Source organism: Heteronotia binoei, chromosome 2, assembly GCF_032191835.1.
Source record: "Heteronotia binoei isolate CCM8104 ecotype False Entrance Well chromosome 2, APGP_CSIRO_Hbin_v1, whole genome shotgun sequence".
Taxonomy (NCBI): Eukaryota; Metazoa; Chordata; class Lepidosauria; order Squamata; family Gekkonidae; genus Heteronotia; species Heteronotia binoei.
The window spans coordinates 4693612-4708803 of record NC_083224.1 but is presented as its reverse complement, the minus strand read 5'-3'; the positions used below and the strand labels follow the sequence as shown (position 1 = coordinate 4708803).

Genomic DNA, 15192 nt, shown 5'->3' with positions numbered 1-15192 from the left:
TTTTGAGGCCTTTCTGCCTGCTTGCTGAGAGCAGTGTTGTGGCCATCACCCAAGCCAGAGAAGGGTGCTTTGCCTCACAGATCTGTCCTGCTTATACTGGTTGGGATACCGGGCTGTGATCCTGACCATGATTACAGAAGAATTTTTACTCTTGAATTTATTTCCTTCCCCATATAACAGGGGTGGGGAACCTCTGTCCCAAGGGCCGTATGTGGCCCTCGGGGACTGATGGGCTGAACTGAGCCACGTGACAGCCTCCCTGGGGCCTGGCTGGCCACTGAGGATTGTGGGGCCCAGCTGTGCTATGCAGCAGCCTCTCCAAGGCCAGGCAGGGATCACAGGGCCCAGAGGTACTGTTTGGCAGCCTCCCTGGGGCCTGGCTGGCCAGCCAGAATTGCTGTAGGGCCTGAAAATGTTACTGTCACAATTCAGTTTGTACTCGATTATCCCAGAGGGTGTGGCCTAATATGCTAATATTAGGGGATGTGGTCTAATATGCTACTGAGTTCCTGCTGGGCTTTTTCTACAGAAAAGCCCTGGACCTAGGCATTTGCCTAGCGTGGCAGGCAGGTTGTGTGTGTGTGCCAGATTAGGCTCTCCCCACATGACTTCAAATAGGAAAACAATTATTTGCATTAATTTTGCTGGCCTGAATCATTCTCCCTTAGCGGAGCACTGTTTTTTAAGTGGATAATTTTTTATGGCCCGCGAATGATGTTATAAATATCCATATGGCCCTTGGCAGAAAAAAGGTTCCCCACCCCTGCCATATAAGAATGATCACTTTTCTCTCTCTCTCCGCAAATGAAGCCAGAAGTATAAGAGAGACTTTGGTGGAGAAAGACAATCGCCTCGCATCCAAAGAAAAGCTGGGAACTTTCTCAAGAGGATCACAAGAGCATATTTCCTCCCCAAAGGAGCTGGCTGAGGGTAAGTATCATTCACAGTTAGGCCAAGAAAGAGGCAAGGAATAGCCATGGGGGATTTTGGATTGACTTCGGAGCAAAATTTGTTTGGTACAATCACACAGCCCACTGTCGGGGGAGGAGGCCTTTTGGGGACTAGGATTTGGAGGGCCAGGAGCTCCCTCTGAGAAAGAGATCAGCTGTGGCTCATGTGGGGATGAGGAATCCTGAAAAACTAGTTATCTGGGGAAGGGTGGGGGAGGGGTTAAGATCAGGCAAGCCGAAGGGCCCTCAGTCCTTTCCTCCTGCAGCCACAGCGATGCATGTGGAACTTACCTGCCCTCCAGGTGTTAATGAGATCTCTCTCCTTATTCCAGCACAAGGTAATCAGAGGAATGAGGAGGGTGATAAACTCGATCAGCAGTTGCCAAAGAGAGTTAAAAGTGAAGACTTGGAAGAAAACATCAGGAATCCAGGCAGACCTAAGACAAAGATAGGCAGCCATACAGCTGAGAAGAGAGATGGAAGACGACATAATGCATGTTTTCTAAAGCAGAAGATAACGAAGGCAATAACACCCGTTCAGTGTGTAAAGTACTTCGAAACCAGATCACAGCTCCTTCTGCACCAAAGACTACGAAGAGGGGAAAAACTGTTCGAATGCACAGAGTGTGGGAAGAGTTTCAGTCGGAGTGGCACTCTTCAAACTCATCAGAGAACCCACACAGGGGAGAGACCTTTTGCATGCTCAGAGTGTGGAAAGAGATTCAGTCGGAGTGACACTCTTCAAATTCATCAGAGAACCCACACAGGGGAGAGATCTTTTGAATGCTCAGAGTGTGGAAAGAGATTCAGTCAGAGCAGCCATCTTCAAAGTCATCAGAAAACCCACAGCGGGGAGAGACCTTTTGAATGCTCAGAGTGTGGAAAGAGATTCAGTCAGAGTGGCCATCTTCAAAGTCATCAGATAACCCACACACGGGAGAGACCTTTTGAATGCTCAGAGTGTGGAAAGAGATTCAGTCAGAGCAGCCATCTTCAAAGTCATCAGAAAACCCACAGCGGGGAGAGACCTTTTGAATGCTCAGAGTGTGGAAAGAGATTCAGTCAGAGTGGCAGTCTTCAAAGTCATCAGAAAACCCACACAAGGGAGAGACCTTTTGAATGCTCAGAGTGTGGAAAGAGATTCAGTCAGAGTGGCCATTTTCAACTTCATCAGAGAACCCACACCGGGGAGAGACCTTTTGAATGCTCAGAGTGTGGAAAAAGATTCAGTCGGAGTGGCACTCTTCAAAGTCATCAGAAAACCCACACAAGGGAGAGACCTTTTGCATGCTCAGAGTGTGGAAAGAGATTCAGTCGGAGTGGCACTCTTCAAATTCATCAGAGAACCCACACAGGGGAGAGACCTTTTGAATGCTCAGAGTGTGGAAAGAGATTCAGTCGGAGTGGCAGTCTTCAAAGTCATCAGAGAACCCACACAGGGGAGAGACCTTTCGAATGCTCAGAGTGTGGAAAGAGATTCAGTGACAGTAGCAATCTTCAAATTCATCAGAAAACCCACACAAGGGAGAGACCTTTTGCATGCTTAGAGTGTGGAAAGAGATTTAGTCAGAGCGGCCATCTTCAAATTCATCAGAAAACCCACACAGGAGAGAGACCTTTTGAATGCTCAGAGTGTGGGAAGAGATTCAGTCATAGTGGCACTCTTCAATGTCATCAAAGAACCCACACGGGGGAGAGACCTTTTGAATGCTCAGGGTGTGGAAAGAGATTCAGTCAGAGCAGCCATCTTCAAAGGCATCAGAAAACCCACAGCAGGGAAAGACCTTTTGAATGCTCAGAGTGTGGAAAGAGATTCAGTCGGAGTGACAGTCTTCAAAGTCATCAGAGAACCCACACAGGGGAGAGACCTTTTGAATGCTCAGAGTGTGGGAAGAGATTCAGTCAGAGCAGCCATCTTCAAAGGCATCAAAAAACCCACAGCAGGGAAAGACCTTTTGAATGCTCAGAGTGTGGAAAGAGATTCAGTCATAGTGGCACTCTTCAATGTCATCAAAGAACCCACACGGGGGAAAAACCTTTTGAATGCTCAGAGTGTGGAAAGAGATTCAGTCGTGGTGGCACTCTTCAACTTCATCAAAGAACCCACACGGGGGAAAAACCTTTTGAGTGTTCAGAGTGTGGAAAGAGATTCAGTCAGAGCGGCAATCTTCAGAATCATCAGAAAACCCACACGGGGGAGAGACCTTTTGAATGCTCAGAGTGTGGAAAGAGATTCAGTCGTGGTGGCACTCTTCAACTTCATCAAAAAACCCACACGGGGGAAAAACCTTTTGAGTGTTCAGAGTGTGGAAAGAGATTTTCTAAATGGGGACCTCACAGAGGAGATTAAGTTAGGGAAAGGTACAAGACAAGGTTGCCCCTTATCTCCGTTATTATTTATTTTATCTTTGGAGATCCTGAACAATGCTATCAGAAGGAATAATAAAATCAATGGACTGAAGGTTAAGGGCGAAACGTATAAGATTTTAGCCTATGCGGACGACATGGTTACGATTTTGCAGAACCCACTAGATTCGGTTGAGGAAATGTTGTCTGAGATAGAGGATTATGGGAAAGTTGCAGGGCTAAAAATGAATAAACAAAAATAATTACAAAAAATATGTCAATTCAAGATATTAAAGAGTTAGAGAGAAAAACGAAATTTAACGCGGAGAAAAAAGTCAGATATTTGGGTATAAATATGACAAGCAAATGTAGTGACATATACGATAATAACTTTACACCTTTATTAAGAGAGATCGAACTGGACATTAAAAAGTGGAGTCATCTGAAACTATCTTTTATGGGCAGAATCGCGCTGGTCAAAATGAATGTGTTACCAAAAATGATGTTTCTCTTCCAAATGATTAACTTTGCGGTTAGGAAGACACTATTTCCCAAATTGGGCCAACTGATTCGTTCATTTATCTGGCAAGGGAAAAAGCCAAGGGTTAAATGGAAAATCTTAACAGACAAGCGAGAAAATGGTGGAGTAGGACTTCCAAACTGGGAAACATATCTTACCGCATGTGTAGTCCTCTGGTTAAAAGATTGGATCACTTTGGAAAACAGACGAATTTTAGCTCTGGAGGGCTCTGACTTACAGGCAGGTTGGCATGCCAATTTATGGTATGTGGGCAAGACTCAAAAATATTTTACCAGCCATTTAATACGTAAGACGATAAATGATGTTTGGTTAAAGTTAAAAGGGAAGATATATAGTAAAACACCGAGCTGGATCTCACCTGAGGAAGCATCAATTTAACCGCAACTATGGAAATTTAATAAGGTGGTTAGATATAAGGATCTTTTAGATGATAATGATAAACTGAAAGGGAAGGAAGAACTGGAGGCGGCAGGGGTAAAAATCCACTGGTGGGAGATGAACCAAATTACGACTAAATATAATAAGGATAAAATAAGAGGTTTCACCAAAGATAATTTTGACTTTGATAAAATACTTTATACGGATAAAAATAAGGTGATTAAGAAGGTGTATAACTACCTGACCCAGTTAAATCTAGAAGATGAAATTGTGAAGGATACTATGATTAGATGGGCTAAAAATTTAGGAAGGAATCTTAATTTAGATCAGTGGTCTCTATTTTGGAAACTGAATTACAAGACTCTTAAACCAGTTAATTACAGGGAAAACTTCTTTAAACTATTTCATCGATGGCATATTACCCCCATACAGTTATCTGGAATTAATCCGAAGATTTCACCTATGTGTTGGAAATGTGGAGAGAAGATAGGCACCTACTATCATATCTGGTGGATGTGTAAATTAGCAAAAAAGTTTTGGGTTAAAATGCATGGAATGCTAAAAGAAATTTTAAATGTTAACATACTTTTAAAACCAGAGATAATGTTACTTTCGTTAGTAAGGAATGAGATCCCAAAGGAAGATGAATATTTAACAATTTATATTCTCACGGCAGCTCGTATCTCTTTGCTAAATATTGGAGACAGGAAATTGGTCCTCCGCAGGAGGAGATTGTTGATAAAATATTATATGCAGCGGAGATGGATGTTTTATCTAATCGATTGAAAGGGGAGTCGAATTCTGATTCACTTAAAAAATGGGAAAAATTTTATAGCTGGTTGAAGAAAACTTCAAATGGGGTGATGAGAAAGGGATTTGATGATGTGGTATAAGATGTTATTTATTTGGTTGTTCTTTGTTTTCTCAACCCCCAGTATGTAAACTTATGAGCTTTTCTTGGTTGACCACTTCCACACTCCTCCTGTATACCTAGCTCATTGTACCTTTTTTTGTTGTTTCTTTTGTGACACGTTTCTCTTGAGTTGTTTATTGTTTTGTGTGATGAAATAAAAGTACAAAAGTTAAAAAAAAAAGAGTGTGGAAAGAGATTCAGTCGAAGTGGCAATCTTCAAAGTCATCAGAGAACCCACACAGGGGAGAGACCTTTTGAATGCTCAGAGTGTGGAAAGAGATTCAGTCGAAGTGGCAATCTTCAAAGTCATCAGAGAACCCACACAGGGGAGAGACCTTTTGAATGCTCAGAGTGTGGAAAAAGATTCCATGACAGATGGAATCTTCAAAGTCATCAGAGAATCCACACGGGAGAGACCTTTTGAATGCTCAGAGTGTCACTTGGCGTGGCAAGAGAGTCACTTGGCGTGGCGCACTTCAAAGTCATCGGAGAACCCACAGAAGGAGAAACCATGTAACTCCTTATGCCGTTAAAAGAGTTTTTCTCTTATTTTATAACTAAAAAACAACCACAAACGTATAAGGGACTGGCACTATATAAATTATTTTAGAAAACTTGAATCTACACAAAAATGTTAATGTAACCAGGAAGAAATGTTAAAAATGCTCTGTCTATGGAAGTACCTTTAGCCATGTTTGAAGCCCTCAAATACATCCCACTGCCCCATATGGAAGGGGTGGCGAACGGTAGCTCTCCATATGTTTTTTTGCTTACAACTCCCATCAGCCCCAGCCATCAGCCATGCTGGCTGGGGCTGATGTGAGTTGAAGGCAAAAAACATCTGGAGAGCTACCATTGGCAACCCCTGCCATATGGTGTTAAGAGGGCACTAGACTCTTTTCTTCCAGGCAGTTGGCAACCCTAGATTGTTTCTTTATTAATCTGAGAAAACAAAGCTCAACTAAGGAATGTTCATATCTCATTAAAGAGATTATTATGTGTATCAGGTACATCAGACTTATACTCCTTATACATATGATCCTTTGAAATTAGTCTTAATAAGTTGATGAATACTGCTATGAAATTATTGTAAATTACTATATTATTATTGTAAACTGTAATTTTTTCCATCTAATTGTGGGGGCTGGGGTGAACAGAAGTATCATTTGTTATTGAAGCTTATTCCCTCTCAGATGTTTGACCTGCAACACAAATCGTAAGTTACTTTGGCTCCAGCTACCAAAGGAGTGCTGTTCTAACCCTCTGTGAAGTATTCCAGCTGGGGCTTTGGTGTGTTCTCCCTAAGCATCCTACACCTGCAAATGATACTTTATCTTTTGGCCTTGATTGGCTGGCAGGGTCTTTAATGCTGCTGGAGGCCTTCCTTTAAGGGGATTAGCCTTTTACCCTCCTGGTTACCTGGGTCTGAGAGTTTGAAACTTTCTGTCTCTGTTACCTGACAGTGCTGCTCATGTATCCTATAGAGTCTCTTTGTTTGCCTTCAGCTTTGAAAATAAGAGCAAGAGTGATATCAAATGTAACTTCGATAGCCAGTTTGGTGTAGTGGTTAAGTGCACGGACTGCTATCTGGGAGAAACGGGTTTGATTCCCCACTCCTCCACTTGCAGCTGCTGGAATGGCCTTGGGTTAGCCATAGCTCTGGCAGAGGTTGTCCTTGAAAGGGCAGCTGTTGTGAGAGCTCCTCTCAGCCCCACCTACCTCAAGGGAGTCTGTTGTGGAAGGAGAAGATATAGGAGATTGTAAGATGCTCTGAGTCTCTGAGATTCAGAGTGAAGGGTGGGGTATAAATCCAATATCATCCATCAACCACTTCTTGAGGTCGACCCTTCTGGGGAACTTTTAAGATTTTTTCTGGGACCATTGGTGCCTGTGTTCTGTTTTGTAATGGCCAATGGCGATACACAATAAATTTTTGACTGAGTGAAACTTTGCTATTGGCATTGGTATTCTTTTTTCTCTATCATCAGACAGTGATTTGTTACTCTTTCAACTTGTTCTGAATAAACTTTGTCAGGTTTTTTCAAAGCTGAAGTGTGAAACAGTTTTGTTAATAAGTGTGTCTTCCATTCCGGAGCCGAACCGGAGACTGGGGAGCTGGGCCTTTGAAGGGGGGGAGAGTTTTAATTCTTGTTAATCCAACAAAACACTCCTTGCCAACTCGAGGCCAGGCGCCCCTGCAACTTTTGACGTGCAGAGCCAGGGTTGGGGGGGGAAGAGAAGCTCCAAGTCCACAAAGGATTATACTGTTAACTGCTTACACATAGCTCTCTGGTCATCTGAATTGAAACATGATGTATCAAAGGCTGAAATGGAGCCAAAGGGCCATGGCTCTGGTGCGGGGCTGTTTCATGCACACTAAAAAATGCACTTTGCAACTGCAGTTTACTGTGTGAAAGGCCAAAATCCACTTGCAAACGGTCACTAAAGTGGATTGAAACAGCATTTTTTTAAAATGTCTGAAACCGTCTACAGAAACTGCTTGGCATGTAGAAGTTCCCAGGGTCTTTTATGCCATTTGATAAATGCGTTTTCCATCATAGGAAATGTTTTCTTCTGTTTTGTTTTGAGTCCCCCCCCCTTTTTTAAAAAATTTTCCTCCTACGAATGACTGGCATCCGAGGAGATGAGCAGTGACTCACAAAAGCTCACACCCTGCCGGAAATTTTGTTAGTCATTAAGTCTTCTACTGTCCTGACAGAGAGATCCCAATTGGGCTCTTGAATGTTGAGAAGATAAGAGAAGCCATGTTGGATCAGGCCGAAAAAACCCAGGCACTGTCAGTGGGGCCAGGACACTGGGAGCCCTGTTAGCCACAGGTATAGATGGAACTCTCTATCTGGGGCAGTGATGTCTGTATTCTTGGTGCTTGGGGGGGCACAGTGGGAGGGCTTCTAGTGTCCTGGCCCCACTGATGGACCTCCTGATGGCGCCTGTTTTTTTCGACCTTTGTGTGACACAGAGTGTTGGACTGTATGGGCCATTGGCCTGATCCAACATGGCTTCTCTTATGTTCTTATGTCTAGGGCACTGATGCTCTGCCTTCTTGGGGCTTGGGAGAGGGCAAAGTGGGAGGGCTTCTAGTGTCCTGGCCCCACTGATGGACCTCCTGATGGCACCTGGTTTTTTGGGCCGCTGTGTGACACAGAGTGTTGGACTGGATGGGCCATTGGCCTGATCCAACATGGCTTCTCTTCTGTTCTTATGTGACACAGAGTGTTGGACTGGATGGGCCATCGGCCTGATCCAACATGGCTTCTCTTATGTTCTTATGTGACACAGAGTGTTGGACTGGATGGGCCATTGGCCTGATCCAACATGACTTCTCTTATGTCCCTATGTCTGGGGCAGAGATCCTCTGTATTCTTGGTGTTTGGGGTGGTGGGAAACAGTGGGAGGGCTTCTGGTGTCCTGGTCCCACTGATGGACCTCCAGATGGTGCCTGTTTTTTTTGTCCAGTATGTGGCACAGAGTGTTGGACTGGATGGGCCATTGGCCTGATCCAACATGGTTTCTCTTATGTCTAGGGCACTGATGCTCCGTCTTCTTGGGGCTTGGGAGGGGGCACAGTGCGAGGGCTTCTAGTGTCCTGTCCCCACTGATGGACTTCCAGATGGCACCTGGTTTTTTTGGCCTGATCGAACATGGCTTCTCTTATGTTCTTAACATTCATTTAAAAGGCATGAGGTCCCTTTAAACGTGATTGCCAAAACTCCCTTGGGAGTTCAATCGTGCTTGCCACACCTGGCTCCACCCCCAAAGTCCCCAGTGACAGAGTAGAAGTGGAAACGTCCCTCAGGGCTACTTTGGTCAGCCCAGTCTCAGCTGATGTTCTAATGAATACACACTCACAGACAGCCAGTTCAACAGAGTTGTATTGGGGTTTAGGCATATATCAAAGTCAAGTCACAGTCCAAGAGCCATTCACTTACAATCAGTCCAGCCAGGCAAAGGTACAAGTTAACACGGTCCAAATAGAATAGTCACGTCACAGTCCTTTACATCAATCCTTCCATCAAACCAACAATCCAACAGCATGCCACTCTCTATCCGTCCGTTCTCCTCCACACCAAATAGACCTTGGGCTACTGCTATTATATCCCCACCAACCAATCACATTGCTCATTGGTTAATGGTTTGCACATGTTACTCACATGCTTCCACCTTAACAACTGTATAGCAAGAGTTACATAATCATGCCTACAGTTCCAATAAGCCTTAAAGCTATGGGATACTGTCACCCAGATATTTCTAGAGTCGGACTTGGCAACCCTATGCAGAGTCCACCTTCCAAGGCAGCCATTTTCTTTAGGGGGAACCGAACTCTGTATTTTGGAGATCGGTTGTAACTGTGGGAAACCTCCAGGCCCCACTAGCTGCACGGAAAAGTGACGGAGGGCCAGGCTGCATCCCGGATCTACGTCTCCTCACCCCAGAGCTGGCAACCGGAGGCTGGGAGACCCTGGCTGGCACTCCTCAGCTTCAGGAGGGGCTGCCCTGCCCATCTGTTTGCCAGGGCTTTTCAGATAGTTAGAATTGGCAGGCGTCTCTTTTAAGGGAGGGAGAACGAGGGGTTTTTAAAAGTATTTTTAAATGAAAACGGTTTCAACTGTTATTATAAGCACTTTGAACTATAAGGAAAGGTGAAACTTAATTAAATGAATTGTAACCATCCCAGGCTAGGGGTGACAGGTCGCCCGTGGCCATCAGTGGGGGATGGGAGATGGAGGCTTGCTGGCTCCAGGTACATAGAATCATAGAGTTGGAAGGAACCTCTTGGATCATCTAGTCCAACCCCCTGCACAACACAGGAAACTCACAAACACCTCAACCCTAAAGTCACAGGATCTTCATCGCTGTCAGATGGCCATCTAGCCTCTGTTGAAAAACCTCCAAGGAGGAAGAGCCCACCACCTCCGGAGGAAGCCTGTTCCACTGAGGAACCGCTCTAACGGTCAGGAAGTTCTTCCTAATGTTGAGCCGGAAACTCTTTTGATTTAATTTCAACGCACAGAAAACAATTCCACACCATCCTCTATAGGACAGCCCTTCCAGTACTTGGTAAAGAGATCTTTAATGGATGGCTTCCTCTCATTTATGTTGTTATAAACAATTTTATTGGTAACATATATTAGCAAATCTATATCAATATCTTGCAACTTAAAAAGAAATTTATCTACTCCATATCTTACTTTCCTCCCACCCCTCCCCCCGTTACTTGACCCCCGCCAGTTTTATTTGCTTAAAAAAAATACTAAGGTACCCTTAACTATTAAAAAAATAAAAGCAGAAAAAAACAAAAGTTGTATTTTTCTTTTAAAACTTAATCATTATCAAAAACTGTCCAAAATCCTTTTATTTTCCACTCTTTTTCTATGTATCTTCTAAACTTCTTCCACTCCCTCTTAAAAACTTCCAAATCATAGTCTCTCAATGTTCTTGTTAATTTGTCCATTTCACTCCATGTCATAACTTTTATAATCCAATCCCATTTCTCTGGTATTTTTTCTTGCTTCCACGTCACAGCCAGGAGGTCCTGACAGAGGGATCCCAATTGGACTCTTGAATGTTGAGAAGATAAGAGAAGCCATGTTGGATCAGGCCAAAAAAACCCAGGCACCATCAGTGGGGCCAGGACACTAGGTGCCCTGTTAGCTACAGAGTATAGATGGAACTCTCTGTCTGGGGCAGTGATGCTCTGTATTCTTGGTGCTTGGGGGGGCACAGTGGGAGGGCTTCTAGTGTCCTGACCCCAGAGTTGGAAACGACTGGTGCTTGCAGGGGGGACCTTTCCTTTCCTTTTACCTTAAATGAAAACGGTTTCAACCATTATTATAAGCACTTTGAACTATAAGGAAAGGTGAAGCTTAATTAAATGAATTGTAACCGTCCCAGGTTAGGGGTGACAGGTTATTTATCACTGTAATGCTCTGTACGTGGGACTACCCTTGACCCTAACTCAGAAACCACAGCTAGTGCAGAACACTAGTTCTGCAGAAACAAGACCAGTATTTGTGTGTATGAGAGGGAGGGGGCAGGGGATTCCCTGGTTTGGAGGCCCTCCCCCCCCTTTAGAAACTGGGCACTCTATTATTCCCTATGGAGAAGGATTCCCACAGGGAATAGTGGGGAATTGATCTGCGGGTATTGGGGGCTCTGGGAGGGCTATTTTTTGAGGTAGAGGCACCAAATTTTTAGTATAGCATCTAGTGCCTCTCTCCAAAATACCCCCCCCCCCGAAGTTTCAAAACGATTCGACCAGGGGTTCCAATTCTATGAGCCCAAAAAATGGTGCCCCTATCCTTCATTATTTCATATGGAAGAAAGGCATTTGAAAAGGTGTGCTGCCCCTTTAAATGTGATGGCCAGAACTCCCTTGGAGTTCAATGATGCTTGTCATACCCTTGTTCCTGGCTCCACCCCCAATATCTCCTGGCTCCGCCCCCAAAGTCCCCAGATATTTCTTGAATTGGACTTGGCAATCCTAGTTTCAACTGATTGTTAGCCGCCCTGAGTCCGCTTGCGGAGAGGGCGAGAAAAAAGTCTAAAGTAATAAGTAATAAGAAAGGAAAAGGAAAGGTCCCCTGTGCAAGCACCAGTCATTTTCGACTCCAGGGTGATGTTGCTTTCACGTTTTCGTGGCAGACTTTTACGGGGTGGTTTGCCATTGCCTTCCCCAGTCATCTACGCTTTCCCCCCAGCAAGCTCATTTGACCGACCTCGGAAGGATGGAAGGCTGAGTCAACCTTGACCCGGCTACCTGAAAACCTAGCTTCCGCCGGGGATCGAACTCAGGTCGTGAGCAGAGCTTAGGACTGCAGTACTGCAGCTTTAACACTCTGCACCACGGGGCTCTTAATAAATAATAAAGCAATCAATAAATCAGTGGGGGATGGGAGATGGAGGCTTGCCAGCTCCAAGTGGGGAAATTCCCGAGATTTGGGGATGGCGCCAGTGGAGGAGAGAGACCTCAGTGGGGTGCAGGGTGCCAGGTGTGGGTTGGGAAAGAGCTGGAGTGGAGTAATTTTATTTATTTATAACGGTCATAGACCAGCAAACAATTCATAAAAGTCCAATTCATAACCAATAAAAGGTAATATAAATATACAATAATTATTATACACTAAAATACGATACCACCTAAAATATACATAAAATACGAATACAGACTTTAAGACACTGACACTGAAGATGTAAAATTAGTGTTTAAACCAAGGATGAACTGAAAACCCTGTCTGGACCTCTTTGTTTCTCCCCTTAATAAAGAAATCATTTATTCACTGCCTAAGCCAGCATTTAAAGCAGTAAAATCATACAAAATTAAAACTGACTGTCCATACAATCCTACATAAAAGGCATAAAATATTGTTAAAAAACTAGATATAACAAAACATGGCAGTTACAACCAACAGATTGGCAAAGAGGTGGAGATTTGGGGGGTGGAGCCTAAGGAGGGCGGGGTTTGGGGAGGAGAGCTCATCAGGGCACAGGGCTATAGGGCTCGACCGCTGAAGCAGGGAATCTGATCTCTCTAGTCAACTATCGATCAGCAGCAATGCCAGGAGATCCCTCCCCAGGCCCTAACTGGGGGTTGGCAACCCTAGTTGCGGTGCAATGCCATGGAGTCCGTCCACCGACCCCCCCCCCCCCCAAGGCATCCATTGGATCTGTAGCTTGGAGAGGGTGAGCTGTAATTCCAAGAGATCTCCAAGCCCCACCTAGAGGTTTGCAACTTCACCAGCCCACCCTTTCCCGTAAGCTCCCCGCAAAATGCGCTGGGCGCTCATTGCACTGCATTTGCTTATCCTTAGCACCAGTCAGGCCGGCCCTTCCTTTCCCCTCCGCTCCCCCCCAGCCTGTACCCACAGGGGGGGCCCATGGGGGCACTGCCCCCTGACTTCCCGGAGGCCCTCTGGGGCACAGCCCCCCCTCTCTGTCCATGGCTGTGCTAGGGAAGGAGGAGGAGCTGGTGGTGGAGGCAGCTGCATGGAACGGACCGGGAAGGGGAGGAAGGGATCTGGCTGCTGGCTGCTTGCACACTGCGGTCCCTTCGTGACTCCAAAGTTTTAGGATTGGCTGCCCCGATTTGGCCACTTTCAGAACCTCCAGCTTTTGCTCCAACCCCAGAAAGCTTCTGAGAAGGAGAAACTGCCATAGTGGATGGAAAAGGGGGTCCCGTGACTTTTTAAAAAGACCCCCCCTTGGAAAATCCAGACTACACCCCTGGCTCCGCCCCACGTGGGGCTTCTCTTGACCACTCTCCAGACAGGCAGGTATTTCAACATGCCAGGTGGGGCTGCCAATCCCCAGGTGGGTAAAACAACCAGGGAGAATCACGGGGAGACAGCAAACCAAACAAATAGCGTGATACAATAACGAAGAAACCATCAAATTTACTTATACAAATTTATCAAAAATTGATATCACTATAGCTATGATCATTTTTGATAAATTGGTATAAGTGAATTGGATGGTTTCTTCGTTATTGTATCACGCTATTTCTTTGGTTTGCTGCAATCCCCAGGTGGGGGGCAGGGGATCCCCCGGTTTGGAGGCCCTCCCCCCGCTTCAGGGTCATCAGAAAGCAGGGGGCGAGGAAAATGGCTTCGAGCACTCTATTAATCCCTATGGAGACCAATTTCCATAGGGTATAATGGAGAATTGATCATAAGAACATAAGAGAAGCCATGTTGGATCAGGCCAATGGCCCATTCAGTCCAACACTCTGTGTCACACAGTGGCCAATATATGTGTGTGTGTATACACACACACACACACACACACATATATACACATACTATGGCTTTCCCCCCAGCAAGCTGGGGACTCATTTTACCGACCTCGAGCCGGCGACCTGAAAACCCAGCTTCCGCCGGGGATCGAATTCAGGTCGTGAACAGAGCTTAGGATTGCACTACTTCAGCTTTAACACTCTGTGCCACGGGGCTCTTAATAAGTAATCAATAAATAAATAAATCAGTGGAGGACGGGAGATGGAGGCTTGCCAACTCCAGGTGGGGAAATTCCTGGAGATTTGGGGTTGGCGCCAGCGGAGGAGAGAGACCTCAGTGGGGTGCAGGGTGCTCAGGTGTGTGTTGGGAAAGAGCTGGAGATTTTGGGGGTGGAGCCTGGGGAGGGCGGGGTTTGGGGAGCAGAGCTCATCAGGGCACAGGGCTATAGGGCTCGACCGCTGAAGCAAGGAATCTGATCTCTCTAGTCAACTATCGATCAGCAGCAATGCCAGGAGATCCCTCCCCAGGCCCTAACTGGAGGTTGGCAACCCTAGCTGCGGTGCAATGCCATAGAGTCCATCCACTCCCCGCCCCCCCCCCCCCAAAGCATCCATTGGTTCTGTAGCCTGGAGAGGGCGAGCTGTTTAGAGGCCCTCACCCCGCTTCAGGGTCATCAGAAAGCAGAGGGCGAGGAAAATGTCTTCGAGCACTCCATTATTCCCTATGCAGACCAATTCCCATAGGGCATAATGCAGAATTGATCTGCGGGTATCTGGGGCTCGGAGGGGGGCTCTTTTTTGCGGTTGGGGTACCAAACCTGCAGCATAGTATCCAGTGCCTCTCTCCAAAATGCCTTCCAAGTTTCAAAAAGATCGCACCAGGGGGTTCAATTCTATGAGCCCCCAAAGAAAGTGCCCATATCCTTCATTTTTTCCAAGGGAGGGAAGGCATTTAAAAAGGTGTGCAGTCAAATTTGGAGTACAATGGTGCTTTTCACAGCCTTGCTCCTGGCTCCACCCCCAAAGTCCCCAGTTATTTCTTGCATGGGACGTGGCATCCCTAATGCCAGGCGCCGAACTTCACCCGCTGAGTTTCTGCCTGCCCTGCTGCAACGCAGAAAACGCAGAGCTCTGCAAGGAAACGGGAGCGGGAGAAGGTCCCGTTGCATTTACCGGCCCGGGCTAAAAGACGGAGCATGGAAAGGACCCCCCACCTGTCCATCTGCAAGGAAGGAAAGAAGAAAGGAGGGAGGTAAGGGAGTCCCCGGGAAGGAGAGTGGGAGGCAGAACTTTTGGAGGAGGCCGGAACTCTTGG

The 15192-nt window shown here is 45.9% G+C and overlaps 1 pseudogene; it reads left to right on the top strand.

Moving 5' to 3' along the window:
* The first annotated feature begins 1224 nt into the window (after positions 1-1224).
* LOC132590486 (oocyte zinc finger protein XlCOF6-like) lies at positions 1225-15063 on the top strand (annotated as a pseudogene).
* Positions 15064-15192: the final 129 nt, after the last annotated feature.